General features: G+C 45.6%; 1 long non-coding RNA gene across 1 annotated transcript in view; it reads left to right on the top strand.

The window, feature by feature from the left end:
* The first annotated feature begins 2,414 nt into the window (after positions 1–2,414).
* LOC117197760 (uncharacterized) overlaps positions 2,415–16,258 on the top strand; it is a 22,720-nt gene continuing 8,876 nt past the window's right edge. The window contains exon 1 of the long non-coding RNA XR_004478620.2: positions 2,415–2,498. This is a non-coding gene — a long non-coding RNA (uncharacterized LOC117197760). The remainder of the gene's footprint in view (positions 2,499–16,258) is intronic.

The following is a 16,258-nucleotide window of genomic DNA, read 5'->3' as shown; positions in this document are numbered from 1 at the left end:
CTTGAACTCCCAGGCATATTCTTGCTCTTCCCCTTTTATGTCCAGGTAACTCACTCCCTAGTTTCTTTCATGTCTTCACTCAAATCTTGCCTTTTCAATGAAGCTTGCCCTGACCTCTCTATTTAAAATTGCAACCACCATTTCCCTATTCTCTCTCCAAATTTCTTAGCCTGCTCTGTTATTTCCTCCACAGTACTCAGCACCTTCTAACATACTGTTCTGTACTGACTGTTACAAACAAATGTAATTGTTATGTTTACTATTTATCATCTTTCTCCCTCCTACATGAGCTCCTTGAGGGCAGGGATGTTCATTCACTGTGCTTAGAATAGTACCTGGCCCAGAGTAGGTGCTCAACAAATATCTGTTGACTGAATGAATCGATCAATACCTTCATTCCAACAGCTAAGATCTTACAGTTTCTCTAATCAATGCTCTAACTTCATTCCTGGGTGTGGGGAGGTATAGAGAATCAGAAAATCTGACACAGCAATTCAGCAGGATTCAAGGCTAATTTGTTGTTTGTTTTTTAATTTTCTGTATTTATTTTCTTTAATTTATTTTTTTTGGCTGTGTTGGGTCTTCTCTTTGCTGCATGCGGGCTTTCTCTAGTTGCGGCGAGTGTGGGGGAGCGCTGCTCTTCGTTGCAGTGCGCGGGCTTCGCACTGTGATGGCTTCTCTTGTTGCGGAGCACGGGCTCTAGACGTGTGGGCTTCAGTAGTTGTGGCGCACGGGCTCAGTAGCTGTGGCTCACAGGCTGTAGAGCCCAGGCTCAGTAGTTATGGCGCACGGGCTTAGCTGCTTCGCGGCATGTGGGATCTTCCTGGACCAAGGCTCGAACCCGTGGTGCCTGCCTTGGCAGGTGGATTCTTAACCACTGCGCCACCAGGGAAGCCCAAGGCTAATTTCTTAAAAATTTTTTATTGAGGTATAGTTGATTTACAAAGTTGTGTTAATTTCTTCTGTACAGCAAAGTGACTCAGTTATACATGTATTCTTTTTCATATTCTTTTGCATTATGGTTTGTCACAGAATATTGAATATAGTTCCCTGTATTATAGAGTATGACCTTGTTGTTTATCCATTCTATATATAATAGTTTGCCTCTGCTAATCCCAAACTCCCATTCCAAGGCTAATTCTTTTTTTTTTTTTTTTTTTGGCCGTTCCATGGAGCTTGTGGGATCTTAGTTCCCTGACCAGGGATCAAACCAGGGCCCTCAGCAGTGAAAGCACAGAGTCCTAACTACTGTGCCGCCAGGGAATTCCCCCAAGGCTAAGTCGTTTTTTGTTTTTTGTTTTTTTTTTAACATCTTGATTGGAGTGTAATTGCTTTACAATGTTGTGTTAGTTTCTGCTGTATAACAAAGTGAATCAGCTATATGCATACATATATCCCCATATCCCCTCCCTCTTGCGTCTCCCTCCCCCGCTCCCTATCCCACCCCTCTAGGTGGACACAAAGCACCGAGCTGATCTCCCTGTGCTATGCGGCTGCTTCCCACTAGCTAGCTATTTTACATTCTCCAAGGCTAATTCTTGATCATGACTGCAACGACGTCAGGTCGCCCGGGGTTTTACCATTTTTGGTCAGCTGGGCCATTGCGGGATAACAGCTTGTCTCTGGCTGCACCTTACTGAAGTCCACAAACAATGGCCAACACACTGGGTCTTGCTATCAGGTCATCTGAAGCCTTGGTCTTAGTGGACACATGGACTGAGCACCAAAAGACACCAGGGAAGGGGTGGGGGAGATAAATTAGGAGTTTGGGATTAACATATACACACTACTATATATAAAATAGGTAACCAACAAGGACCTACTGTATAGCACAGGGAACTACTCAATATCTTGTAATAACCTATAATGGAAAAGAATCTGAAAAAGAATACATATATATATTCATATATATATATATCTGAATCATTTTGCTGTACACTTGAAATTAACACAGCATTGTAAATTAACTATACTTCAATTAAAAAAAAAGAGAAACTACCAAAAAAAAAAAAGACACCAGGGAAGAGCTTAACCAACCACGTAGCAAGGACTGCCAGCTCCCCTTTCTGTGGTCACATATTCTTTCTCGCACCCCTCTGCCCAACTCAGCCAAGTCCACGGTATCTCTCAAGTTTTATGAAATGAACATGACTCTGGATGCTCCTTTCTATGTCGCCTAGGACTCTTTGGTTGCAAGTTAGTTTGTTTTTAAAATAAGAGGGCTTATTATAAAGATATAGAGGTGTTTCACAGGGAGTAAAAGCTTACATTTCATAAAACCCCACGCTTTGCTCCTTATACAATGTGTAGCCCAGATGTAAGCGGTTACTTCCATTCTTTCCCAAGAGTTTTACTTGCTAGGGCGCCCCTGTTGCCTGACTAATAACCATGTCTTCCTTTTCTTCCTTCTGAAGGGCATGTACTGGTGTTTTTTCTCCACGGTGTTACATGTGTCAGTGGAAGGGGACCCTATCCCAACTCCAGTGGCAGCACCTGAAGTGAGTCATGGCAATTCCATTGCCCTTGTCGTTAATTGGTTTAGCAATGGTTGAGTGTCTTCTGTTGGGTTCACTAGAGCACAGCCTAAGACAGGGATGCTTGATTGTTAGATGGACTGCCCTCGGGAGAAGGGACATGAGGGAATCTGGGAAGCAAGGACATGGTCTCATTTGGAGATTAGCTTCAATCTGAGTCCATGGGGAGTTCTGGAGTGTAAATTGCACCACACAGTTCCTCCCATCTTGGAACCAGGGGCCAACCTTTTGTACCCCCCATGAGTTAATCACTGGCTACAGGCTCCCCTGAGGAGGGGCTGTGGTGGTGATGGTGTAACCTCCACAGCAAGGTGGCTCTGGTTCAGCTGAAGGCAATTCTTTGGAGTTGGAGACAATCTGTGGGTCATTAGTAGTCAACCCTCAGGGGAATCCCCAGCCCAGCAAAGGGAATTTGAGCAGGACACCAAAGACATGTATTATAGCATGGAGCTAGGGTGATCAACTGTCCCAGTTTGCATGGGACTGTCTTGGTTTTTTTCTTTTCCTTTTTTTTTTTAATGTGGTTGACATGCAATATTATGTTAGTTTCCAGGTGTAGTACATTGTGATTTGACGTTATGAAACAATCACCATGGTTAGTCTAGTAACCATCTGTCCCCATACAAAGTTATTGGAATATTATTGACTATATTCCTTGTACTGCATATTACGTTCCTGTGGCTTATTTATTTCATAACTGGGGGTTTGTACCTCTTAATCCCCTGCACCTATATCACTCAACCCCTCCCCCCTCCCCTCTGGCAACCACCCACGTGTTCTTTGTATCTATGAGTCTGTTTTCGTTTTGTTTTTTAGATTGCACATATAAGTGAGATCGTACATTATTTATCTTTCTCTCTCTGATTTATTTCACTTAGCATAATAGTCTCTAGATCCATCCATGTTGTCACAAATGGCAAGATTTCATTTTTTATGGCTGAATAATATTCCATTACATGTATGTATATATGTGTGTGTGTATATATATATATACATGTATATATATATATATGTGTGTGTATATATATATATATATATATACTACATCTTCTTTGTCCATTCATTTATCAATGGACACTTAGGTTGAACATAAGGGTGCATATATCTTTTCAGATTAGAGGTTTTGTTTTCTTCAGGTAAATGCCTGGAAGTGAAATTTCTGGATCATATAGCAATTCTATTTTTAACTTTCTGGAGAACCGCCATATTGTTTTCCATAGTGCTTGCACCAATTTACATTCTCATCAACAGTGCATGAGGGTTCCCTTTTCTCCACATCCTCACCAACTCTTTTTTTGTTGTTTGTTTGTTTTTTTTTAATTTAATTTTATTTATTTTTTTATACAGCAGGTTCTTATTAGTCATCCTTTTTTTTTTTGCGGTATGCGGGCCTCTCACTGTTGTGGCCTCTCCCGTTGTGGAGCACAGGCTCCGGAAGCGCAGGCTCAGCGGCCATGGCTCACGGGCCCAGCCGCTCTGCAGCATGTGGGATCTTCCCGGACTGGGGCACGAGCCCGTGTCCCCTGCATCGGCAGGCAGACTCTCAACCACTGCGCCACCAGGGAAGCCCAGTCATCCATTTTATACACATCAGTGTATACATGTCAATCCCAATCTCCCAATTCATCACAGCACCACCACCACCCCGCCGCTTTCCCCCCTCGGTGTCCATACGTTTGTTCTCTACCTCGCCAACTCTTGTTATTTGATGTCTTTGAATGATAGCCATTCTGACAGGTGTGAGGTGATCTCTCATTGTGGTTTTAATTTGCATTTCCCTGATGATTAGCAATGTTGAACATCTTTTCATGTGTCTGTTGGTCATCTGTATGTCTTTTTTTGAAAAATATCTATTTTTCAATAGGTCCTCTGCCCATTTTTTAATCATTTTTTTGTTTGTTTGCTTTTGTTTTTATGTTGAGGGCACTATCTTGGTTTTAGCATGAAAGACCCACAGCCCAGAAAACCCTCGGTCCTAGGTAAACCAGGATGGTTGGTTCCTCTACAGCAAACCCAAGTTTGGCCAATGATATATGAGGGGAAGTCTGCCAGGGGATTTCTAAGAAAGAGATACAAGAAGGATAACTAATCGTTTTTCTTACTCGGGACGTTGTCGTCTGGATTTATGCCATGAACTGCTGTACTTGCCTGGCGGCTGTGACAGAAGAGTCTTTAGGCAAAGCTGACACCATCAGGGGGTGACTAACAGTTACTCCACCTAGAAATCTGGGCTAGCTCGACAGAAGACCCCTGTAAAGTGATGTCCTGTCTGCCCTTCATGAAACACACACCAGGCAACAATGACTAAAGGGGCTGAAAAGACCAGTAGAGTATGGGAAAAAAGAGCAGTAACTTTGTTACATGTTCCCTCGTACCATAAAAGGGAAGAGTCTTCCCATCCTAAGCCTTAGAAAGGAGGGTGTTTAATGTGGACAGTCCCTCTCACTCAGCTTTCTCTGTCCCCTCAGTTCTCCCCCCTTTCCCCTCTTATAGGACGCACAGTACAGTGCATCCCAGCCCCTTCTTGAGAAGCTTCACCCCTGGCCAAAAGAAAAGCAGACAACGTCAGTGTCCCTTCTGTATCCCTTCCACGTCCACTCTCCCCTCATGTACCTTCCCTTCCACACACATGGTTCTCGACATCACGCTCCTGCAACTTCCCACTTGAGGCACGCTCTGCTGTTGAAGTGAGGTGACCTCCTTGGGGCAGGCCGGAAACAGGGCAGCTGGTGGGAGTTAACAGCTCTGGGGGTGGCCCGCAACCAATGGTGGGTAGGAGTTGGTGGATAAATACCCCAGCTTTCTCACTCGTGGTTGGGACAGCTCTGAGGTGGGTTCTGTAAGGACTGAGCCCCAGCTGCCCATAGCAATCATCTGCTGCGGAACACATCTTGTGTTGCATTCCTCCCCTCACTCCCCCACACCCCTCTCTGCTCATGCTTCCTGGGATTACCACCCAATAACACTATTTGTCCTCAAAAACAGACTCAGGGTCTGCTTCTGGGGGAACCCAAGTTAAGTCCTTTGTTCTGTTTTAAAAACCCAAACATCTCAGGATTGGGTCAGATAATTGCCAGTAATATTCCCCTGTGTGCGGTCTTTGCTGACATCAGAGGGATAGAATGTGGTTTGACCAAATGAGAACAGAAGTGGGTTCCCCAGTTCCCTTCACGCTCTACTAGCTTTTACTGCTGGTATGGAGTCTCCTGTTCTTAACTTTTCATTTATTTTTTTTAAGTGAAAAACATGTTTTTGAAGTCAACATAATATGTTTACACCATTTAAAAGCAAATGAGGACTTCCCTTGTGGCTCAGTGGTTAAGAATCTGCCTGCCACTGCAGGGGACATGGGTTCCATCCCTGGTCCGGGAAGATCCCACATGCCGCGGAGCAATGAAGCCCGTGTGCCACAACTACTGAGCCTGCACTCTAGAGCCCGTGAGCCACAACTACAGAGCCCACGCGCCACAGCTACTGAAGCCCGTGCACCTAGAACCCATGCTCTGCAACAAGAGAAGCCACCGCAATGAGAAGCCTGTGCACTGCAATGAAGAGTAGCCCCTCATTCACCGCAACTAGAGAAAGCCCACGCACAGCAACAAAGATGCAACGCAGCCAAAAATGAATGAATGAATCAATAAATAAGTATAAAATTTTAAAAAAGATATTAAAAAAAGCAAATGATACTAAAAGGCTTATAATGGAAAATATCAATTCCCTGCCTGACCCCTCCCTACTTCTCAGAGGCCACTATTTTCATCTAACATTTCTGGCTGTTTCCTCTGGTATTACCACCATATTTCTAAGTAATATGCTTATACCGTTAACGCCTAATTTCTCAACATTAGACATTACCCATTTTACTTATTATTATGGTAGATGAGCATAGAGCTCCCTTCAATTCTTGGTTTCTCCTCTTGTACACCTCCACACTTCACATATCATAATTTTTGGTTAATTCAACATTTACATTTTATGACTAAATAACTATGACTCCCAGCTAAGCCATATATTATACTATAATTGCATTTCCTTTCTTATGCAGTGTTTTGGTTTGCCTGGAAGTAATTGTCTCATTCTTTCAGTTGTTTAGTTTTCTTTGAAGCTACTACTAATTCTTCCCTCCCCCTTCCTTAATCGCATTTGTGACTGGGAATATTTCTTTTATACGAAAGGTAGTCTTCTATACATATACAGGTTTCCCTTGCTTTCTTAAAGTAGAGTGTTCCTATGAAATCTTTCATAAAATAAAATGGCGTGAAGTGAAGAAGCAATTACCTTCGGACACATCTTGCTAATGGGATGCACAAAATAAACAGATAAATCACAGATGCTCACAGACTCGTTCAAAGCTACAGTGGCTTGATGCTGAGATGCTGAATGTAGTTCCCAGGGAAGAAGCCTGGTGGCGCCACTCCCGCTGCCCAGCTAGCTGCAAAGCTGAGCGCTTTTCTTTCTTTTGTTCTGGCCGCTCCAGGCGGCTTGTGAGATTTTATTTCCCTGACCAGGGATGAATCCATACCCTTGGCAGTGAGAGCACTAACCACTGGATCGCCAGGGAATTCCCTTTCACCTTTTTTTTTTTTTTTTAAATATTTATTTATTTGGCTGCTTCGGGTCTTAGTTGCAGCATGTGGCATCTTCGTCGCGGTGGGTGGGCTTCTCTCCAGTTGCAGCTCGCAGCCTTAATTGCCCTGCAGCATGTGGGATCTTAGTTCCAAGACCAGGGATCGAACCCCCGTCCCCTGCATTGGAAGGTGGATTCTTAACCACTGGACCACTAGGGAAGTCCCCCCTTTCACCTTTTTTCTTAAAGCAAAAATCCTCTTCAGATTTCTTTTGGTTAGCAAAAACAGATACTAATGTAGGTCTTCTGTAAAAGCGAAGTGGTGTAAAGTGAACTTTTGAGAAGCAGGGGATATCCGCATACTCTTTTGTATCTTGCTTTTTCCACTTAATGATACATCCTGACCGTGACTCTGTATCAGTTCAAAGCAAACTTTCTTGTTCCTTTTTTATAGCTGCTTAGTACTCCACTGCAGGGATGTACTAGAATTTCTTTAGCCAATCTCCTATGTTTGGGCATTTGTTTCTCATACTTTGCTATTACAAATAATGCTGAAAAACCTGTATGTATTTTTTTAAAAAATAGTGTTGGAGGGTTATATTCAGGGTAAATTCTTGACTGGGATTGCCAGGTCAAAGGGTCAATGCCTATTTTGTTAGATATTGCCAGATCCTCCTCCATAGGGGTTGTACCATTTTGCACTCCCACCAGCTAAAGGAAAACTGTTTCCTCTAAACACCAACAATACTTCTGACACCAAATGTGTGGGTTTTTTTCCTATACCAACCAATTCTCCAATTCTCTGCAGACACCAACTGGGTGTCCTAGAATTCAATTCACACACTAACTACCCAGAGTTAGAGCAGACCCCGAGACCCCACAGGTTAAGAGCTCAGGCCCACAAAGCTACTTCCTCACTTCAGACACCAGTCGTAAGTCCAGGCCTCACATACTTCTGACCGACCAGCTGTAAATCAGGGCTTCCCACATTTATTTGTTTTTATTTTTGGCTGTGTTGTGTCTTTGCTGCTGTGCGCGGGCTTCTCATTGTCGTGGCCTCTGCTGTTGCAGAGCACGGGCTCCAGGCACGCGGGCTTCAGTAGTTGTGGCTGGTGGGCTCAGTAGTTGTGGCTTGCAGGCTCCAGAGTGCAGGCTCAGCAGCCGTGGTGCACAGGCTTAGTCGCTCTGCGGCATGTGGGATCCTCCCAGGCCAGGGATCGAACCTGTGTCCCCTGCCTTGGCAGGCAGACTCCCAACCACTGCGCCACCAGGGAAGCCCTCTCAGGTTCAATAATTTCCTAGAATGGCTCGCAGAACTCAGGGAAACACTTTGCATACTCTTACTGGTGTATTATAAAGGATGTAACTCAGGAACAGCCAGATGGAAGAGGTTCACAGGGCAAGGTATGTGGGGAAGGGGTGTGAAGCTCCCCCACCCTCTCCAGGTGCACCAGCCACGCAGCACCTCTATGTGCAGCTCCCTGAACCCATTCATTTAGGATTTTAATGGAGGTTCCATTACACAGGCATGATTAATTTAATCATTGGCCATTGGTGATTAATTTGATCCTCAGACCTTCTCCCCTCCCCAGAGGCGGACGTGGGATGGAGCTGAAAGTTCCAACCCTCTGATCTTGTGGTTGATTCCTCTGGCAACCGGCCCCTATCCTCCAAGAGTCACCTCATTAGCATAAATTCAGGTAACGTTGAAAGGGGCTTATCACCCCTACACTCAGGAAATTCCTAGGGTTTTAGGGGCTCAGTGTCAGGCAACAGTGGCAGAGACCAAATATATTTGTCTTATGTCACAGCAGCAAAATATGAAAGTGTGTGTTTCCCATACAGCCTCGCCAACAGAGTATGTGGTCAAGCCTTTGAATTTCTGTCCATCTGATAAATGAGAAATGGGGTTACAGTGTACTTTTAATTTGCATTTCTCTTCTTCATGAGTAAAATTGAGCATACTTTCATCTATTTAAAGGCCATTTTTAGATGTTTTATTCTGATGTATGTGAGTAAACTATCTCTTTGTGCCTCTTGCCCACTATTCTAACGGGGAAGGATTACTTTAGAAAAAGATACTGCATTCATTAAAGGTATACACTAAACTGCTGTAACAGAGGCCCCTAATACAGTGGCTTAGGTCCTAATACAGTGGCTTAGGTAAGACAGAAGATCAATTCCTTCTCATGTAGCAGTAAGAAGGGAGCAGCCTGGGGCTTTTGGAGTGCCTCTGCCACCTTCAACATGTGCTTCCATTTCTGTGTCTAAGCCACTTCTCATCAGCAGGAAGGGGAGGCGTGAAGGGCAAGCACCTTTTCTCCTTCTAAGGACGGGATCCAGAAGTTGGGCATCTCAGTACTGCTTGCCTCCTATTGGCCAGAACTCGGTCATGTGGCCACAGCGGGCTGCAAGGAGGGTGATGAAATCTGGTCTCTGGCTGGACTACCACTTATCCTTGAGGGTGGGGTTTCCATTACCAACCAGAAGAAAGGGAGACGAGGTAGTGGAGAGTAGTACTTCAGGGGGTACTTAGGCCTCTCTGCCCCAAGGCCTGCATGAATCATAATAGAGAATGTTTATTGAGTGGCTCCTATGTGGACACTCTATTTCAAACACAGGACACGTGTGAAACTTGTAATCTGCACAAAAATGTATGAAATGGGCACTAGTATAGAAAGGAACCCGAGGCAGAGAGCAGTCAATTAATTAATTTCCCCAGAATCTCATAGGTAATAAGCGATGCAGCCAGGCAGCCTGGTGCCGGGACCAATACTCTTAGTCACTATTTTATTCTGCTTCTGGACCATGTTTAGGTATTTTGAGATATTTTTTTTTTGTTTTGCTCCCTGGGGCCAGAACTTTCTTTCCTCTAACACACGAATCTATTGTTCAGCTTTCAGACATATCACCCTCGTACAGTTTTGTAGGAATGTGTCATGTTTGCCAGTAAAGGACTGTCTCCCTCACGGCTGTATTGCAGCCTTCGGCATTGCTCAGTCGCCTTCCAGTCACTGCACGGCCTTGTTGTTTGGCAGCTGAGACTCCTGTCCTCCTGCCTTCCTCGTGCGGCCTCGTAATAAACCCCCATTACGTAAAGAACTTTCTCCTTGAAAGAGCCCCAAACTCACCCCCTTATATGTGAGGCTGGGAGTCTGGCCTTTGCCCTGTGCATGTTGATGTGCCAATGGAGAGGTTTAAGCAGGCAGAAATCAGGAGCAACCTGACTGTGATCTAGAAGCATCCTTAGGTAGTGATGTGAGGGGCAGGGGAGAAACAAGGAGGCCAATGCAAGACCTTAACCAAACCCATGGGAATGGAGAGACATTCCTCCCTCTTGTTGGGCACAGGGTCCTGGCCAGAGTAGCATGTCCCTGTTTTTCAAACGGGAGCTGCGTCACCATCTGGCGCCACCTGCCTCTCTAGGCGGGTCTTGCACTGTTCTATGCTATGCACACTCCAGCTGCAGGGCACCTCTCACTGCCCTCCAACAAGCTCACGGTTCTACAGTGCGTTGCCTTTGCTCATGCGGTTCCCTCTGCCCAGAATGTCTTCCCTGTCTAGCGCTGCCTGGAAAATGCTTACTTATCCTTCGAAGTCCAAGTAAAATGTCACCTCCCCTGTGGTGACCCTTCCCCTACTGTCCCAGACTTATTCACATCCCCCCTGTGCTCCCATGGAACTTGGTACACACATATATTACAGTAGTCATTGCACTGAATTGTAATTGTGTTTGTGTTTGTAGTCACCGCTACAAAATGGTGACCTCCCAGATGACAGGGATGAACTTTATTCCTATTACCCTTTGTTCCCAAAGTGCGTACAGGACGCCTGGTATAGGTAGGCGCTCAATAAATGTGAGTGAGTGAATGGTGGGGTTGATCTCAGCCTGACGGCTGAGGGGGCTCCCCACCTGCACCTTCCTGGAGCAACCTCTAGAGGGCAGTGTCACACCACTTGCGGCTTTTCTACCCCCTGTCCAGTTGCCTTTATTACTTTAGGCAGCCTACATAGATGATGATGGATAGATAGGTAGGTAGATAGGTGCTACATAGATGATAGATAGTTGGGTGGATAGATATGGTCGGGTGGTCCAGATGGGCCCAGGAATTGACAAGCACTGGGATTTGGGACTCTAACCAGGCACTGCCGGCCCATACCTTAGACATAGGCTTAGGGCCTAGGGACTATGGTTGAAAGATGGAAAAAAGTTTTTGGTTTCAAAATGAACAAAGAAAATTGCAAAATGAAAATTCGTATTTAAATAAATGGCTATAAGACAAAAACGTCAACCAGTTAACTGCAGTTTCACTTGTACATAGTTTATGTATAAATGACATTTCATGTGGCATGTGAGTGCATCTTAGTTTTTGTCATTATGTGGGCAGTCCTAAAGCATCGAGTGCCCTTGAAAAGGCCCTGGGAGGGAGTAAGCGGAATGGATGTTACTTGGAAGCCCAGACTCCCCACCAGAGGGCTCAGGGTCCTTCTCTTTAGCTCAGCTACCCAATGAGTCTGAGGCTGAAGGCCCGCGCACCCACATCTGCCTCCCCCCTTCCTGCTGGGGGCTCTGGAGCCATGCCTACCCAGGCCTGGTCAGTAACAAAGGCTGACCTCAGCCAACATCTTTCTTGGTCTCAAGGTAAGATGGCAGAGGGGTGGTTTAAGCTTCTCCACTGGGAAGATATTGAATAGGAAGAGGTTCTGTCCCCTGGGACTTCTGGCTCAGCAGGTAGAATGGGCAGGAGACAAGAACGGGACCAAGTGACTCTGAATTCAAGTCAGAACAAGTCAGGGGCTCTAAAGCACTAGGTAGGGACCCAGGAAGGCTTCTGGGAAGAGGCAGTATTTTGAGTTGGCTTTGACAGGTGAGTGTCACACAGGCAGTAGTTGGAACATCCTAAAAGAGCAGGAGAGAGTGGAGGGGAAACTAGATGGCATGTCCTTCAGGCTTCACAGAATTCATAGGGCAGTGGTGTCTCCAAGTCATACATGAAGGGGTGAAGTTCAGAGAGTTAATAATAATAGTAACCAAGGCCAATCATTGAGTGCTTACTTCCATCCAGACCCTGTGCTAAGCCCCTTACATATATTGTCTCATTTAATCCTCTCAACAATCCTAATGAGAGGTAGATGTTATTAGGTTCATTTTACAAATAGGGAAACTGAGGTTCAGAGAGGTTAAATAAGTTGTTGAAAGTTAGGATTCAAGGGCAAGGTTATCTGACTTCAAACCAAGTGCTCTTAATCACTACATCATGCCCTTTTTCAAAGTGGCCTGCCCAATTTTACAGGGCTATGAATTACATGGAAGGGTGGAACATTTATTGTTCCCAATCAATGTGTCAGACCCTGTTCTAAATGCTTTGAACATTTTAACTCATTTGCCACTCATAAATGGGGAAGCCAAGGCCAAGAGAGGCTAAGTAACTTGCTAAAGGTTGCTGCCAGGCTGTCTGGTTCCAGAGTCTGGGCTCTTTACCACAAGCCTGCCTACTCTATGGGGTCATAAGGTATGGGGCTGGGGCAGTGACAAGCCCAGTGGGGTAGAGAATAAGAGGGAGGGATGTAGTGGTCTATGTGATGTGTGAGGGAGAACCCAGCCACAGGAGCTGATCACAGTGTTTTACTCTGCTGTTTCCTCAGTTGGAATTCAATGCTGAGTTCCTACCAAAACTACTGAGAGCATAATGCCTCCCCAGGTATCTTTTCCTTATGGCATTTTGTTGAAGTAATTTTATTTATTTTGTTTTATTATTATTAATTTTTTGCGGTACGCGGGCCTCTCACTGCTGTGGCCTCTCCCGTTGCGGAGCACAGGCTCCGGACGCGCAGTCTCAGTGGTCATGGCTCACGGGCCCAGCCGCTCTGCGGCATGTGGGATCCTCCCGGACCGGGGCACGAACCCGTGTCCCCTGCATCGGCAGGCTGACTCTCAACCACTGCACCACCAGGGAAGCCCTGTTGAAGTAATTTTTAATTAGCAAATACAGCTGCTCTGCAAAGAGGGGTTTATTTTCCGCTTGTGACCAGAGCTCCTGGTCTGTTGGAGCTTTCCTGAATGGCTCACAGTCCTCCAGTTAGGCTGAGGAACCACTTTGTTACGAAGGATATTAACAAGATGGGGCCATACAAGGGAAAGGCTGGTGTGGATGTGGTCAGAGATTGAATTAGGAGATGGAATGGAAAGCTTCCATGGCCCTGGTCCCTAATATGACTCTATTCAGGGTCTTTGGGACCAGTTCTAGTCCCAAAGGTGAGACTAGATCGTTTCCCCTTCTTGCCTGCCTCAAGGGGAAATATTGTGGACAGGTATATATGCAGGTGGAACGATCCCATTTGGGGAAAGGAAAATTGTAGGGAGATACAGAGCATTAATAATTAATTAAGCACATGGGCCCTGAAGTTGGGACTGTCTGAATTCAAATCCCTACTCTGTTATTGTATGATGTTGGGTAATTTACTCAACCTAAGTCTTGGTGCCCCATCTGTAAAATGGGTATATTAATGATACCTTTGATCATTAACTGTTTATACAGTAATGATTAATGGCTTTTTGTGGGAATTAAAATGACCAAGTACAAAGTGCTTAATACAATGCTTGTCATACAAACATTCAATGCCTATTATTTTATTCAAATTAAATGGGGGACAACAACAAAAACAACTCTATTGTTCAGAATATGTTAACAGGTACTGAAGTTGGCTGTAGAAAGAATTTCCTAACAACAAAGGGTGTGAAGCCTAAGAAAATTGTGAAAGCCCCTCCTCAGTTTCTTTCCAAGAGTGGATCTCAACTCAGGGGTGGTCATTTCTGGAGGCAGGGCCTGGGGATGCCCTGGTGATGGGCAGGTCTGTGTGGCTTCCTGAATCCATGACAACTGATAAACAGACACTCTGTATGGCATTGCCTGGGGTTTACAACCAGGAGAAGGAGCGCCTGCATTGCCAAGATGCCCTTTATAGCTGTTTCCTGAACCTGAGTAAATTTCTGTTTAAAAAGTACCTCCTGGGCCCCTACTTAAGTCTCCTTACTGCTTAACATTAGCAGTTGCTTCCCTTTGGCTGAGTGAGAGCTGAGCTGCAAAAACTCCGGGAAGGAAGAAAGGAAGGAAGGGATAGTGGGTTGGGTGGGGTGGCAGGGATGGGTCCTCCATAATGGGGGATGGGCCTGAATCCGAGCCTGGATGTCCCTAGGGCCTCTTTAAGAGAATTTGTCCTGACTTGAAGGTAGCTGGAAAGCCCGACTACTGGCAAAGGAAGAGTTACTAAGCATCAGCTGAAGGGATGGCGAGTGGTGAGTGGGGCCCTGGCCAAGCAGTTTTTATCTTCGGGAAAGTTTCAGAGTCATTGTCACTTGCAGGGGATTTCCTGGACAATGAACTTTATTGCAGAGGGCAGAATGGGTGGACGAGAGGAAGTTGGCCTCAGGCGCCACACCCACCCCACCCATTGCCCCACAGCAGGATTCTGTGTTACAAACCTAAACCCCGATCCAGCTTGGCCTCCTGCAGCAGTGCCACCCTCGTCCAGTCCTCATCCTCACTAAGCCCTGGCTCCCTCCTCTATAAAAGGGGATGACAAGAGCGCTTAACTGGTAGCAAACACTCAATGTATCTTGGATTTAAATAATATGTGATGACTCCTGAGGTCAAAGATTTGCACTGAGGGGAAGGAACAGAGAAGAGAGTCTGTCCCTTTTCTTGGGAGCTGATTAGAGGAACAAGCCAGGCATAAATCAAAAGAAATGCAATTGGAAAATGCCTTTTCCAGCCAGTGGTGGGGAGCAAAACACAAACATTGGAAAGAATTTCTAGTTACTCTCTGCAGTATATTTTGTCACACCTTTGCGTTGGTTTTCTCAGCCCTGTCTATCTCGAGATGCTGTTCAAATAAAAGTGTGTCCTCTGGGCTCCCACACACTGACAGCAGGAAGCAGCAGTCAGGAAGCACATGGTGGCGAGCCGGACATTTGGTCAGAATGTGTTCTGGGCCGCCTGGCAGATTCTGGGGAATTGACTTGGGGAATCGACCATTTCACTACAAAAGCACAGAGGGGATGGCAGGGACTAGATTGTGCTGGCTGAAGACTAGGCAGGGGTCACCGAATTCAACAGGAGGCAACAAGCGTCTACCAGGCACCTGTGTGTTCAGTAATCAGAGAAGGCTTCCAGGTGGAGGGGGCTTCTTCTTGTAACTGGCGGGAGATTATTGGCTCAGGCAAAGGGTATAGGATTCAAAAAGGAGAGGAGGATCAACACCAAGAAGCAGTAAGGTGGAGAAAACACCTCTGCCTTGGGGGCTTGTAGAGAGACCAGGTGGTATCAGAGGTATCGGGGCAGTGAACAACACCCCAGGGAGCAGATGTTGAGAAAGGATTAGCCTCTGACAACGGATGTGAAATACTGACCCAGAGAAAAGTGCCTGGTGTTTGTCCAGGCCAGACCAGTGCAGCAGCTTCTGCGGGAGGAGGTGCAGGAAGATGGCCCAGGTTGGGAGGCCGAGGCTCCTGCAGCTCGCCCTGGGGGAGCCTCACCAAGGTCCAGAACTCAGTCTCCCTACCTGGAGACAGATCCTCCAGGAGGATTTAGAGAAGGATCCTTATGTTTGAAATCAAGGCAGGTGGCTATGCACACACAGGAGCACACACGTATAAATAATTTTTTTTTTTAAGGTCACCTATGCATAGAAAGAACTGGATGGAAATGTTAATAGTGATTGCTTGATGGAACTATATTTCTTTTATTTCTATTTCATGCATTTCAAATGTTCTTTAATGAGCAAATACTGGTTTTTAAAGAGAGAAAAGAAGCGCATCTGCCTGTCAACGTTTAGTTCCTGAAATCAAAGGTTTCTTTCTAGCCCTACTGATATAGCTAAAACTGACTAAATTACTTAGGCCTCCATCACCTTATACTTCACTTGCACGTCTTCTTTCCATATGTTTTTCTTTTCCTTTGTTAATGATTCCTTTGCACCTAATTTACCTGCTAGTATTTGACACTGTTGAACTCATTTTCTGAAGCTGTTTCACCCCTCGGCTTTCAGGTGGCAGCTTTCTTCTGCTTCTTGGATGGCTGCCTAGCCCCGAAAGTTGATGTTATTCAGGGCCTGTCCTCAACTGACCCTCCACGTTAGCACACTCATTCCCATGGCT

The sequence above is a fragment of the Orcinus orca genome, chromosome 19 (genome assembly GCF_937001465.1).
Source record: "Orcinus orca chromosome 19, mOrcOrc1.1, whole genome shotgun sequence".
NCBI lineage: Eukaryota > Metazoa > Chordata > Mammalia > Artiodactyla > Delphinidae > Orcinus > Orcinus orca.
Note: the sequence above shows the minus strand (reverse complement) of the source record. Positions and strands in the feature narration are given on the sequence as shown.